We start from the raw sequence: 517 nt of genomic DNA on the forward strand, positions 1-517 counted from the left end.
TATATATATATATATATATATATATATATATATAAGCCTGAAACATTATAAAATGTTGACTATAAAATAATAATAATAAAATTCTCATAATTTCTTTGGGCCCCTAGCACATATCTTACTGTTGTTTTATGTGCAAATAATCACGTATGAAACATGGCATTTTTTTATTTCTTTGCGTCACTTTGATACCTAAATGCCAACAACTGACTGGAGCCCATATCAAATATGTGACACCCTTTCACTTATTACAAAAAATCTTATTCCAAAATATAAACACCCTTTATGCTCGCATTTTGTTTTGTGTCTTATGAAGCATGATTTCATGAGACAGTTTGGCAGTCACTTGGTCTCATTGGGAGAAACTGAACATCATCTCCCACGCGCGCTGGAATGCACAGGTTCCTCGCGCCAAACTTGAGTATCAAACCTCAGACCTCTGTCCTCCCTTTATAAGCGCTTTACAATCGGCTGGCGTGACTTATTCTAAGGAGCAGCAGCATCATTATCACCTGCCGGC

This window comes from Sinocyclocheilus rhinocerous, unplaced genomic scaffold (genome assembly GCF_001515625.1).
Source record: "Sinocyclocheilus rhinocerous isolate Xijiao unplaced genomic scaffold, SAMN03320098_v1.1 scaffold171, whole genome shotgun sequence".
Classification (NCBI taxonomy): domain Eukaryota; kingdom Metazoa; phylum Chordata; class Actinopteri; order Cypriniformes; family Cyprinidae; genus Sinocyclocheilus; species Sinocyclocheilus rhinocerous.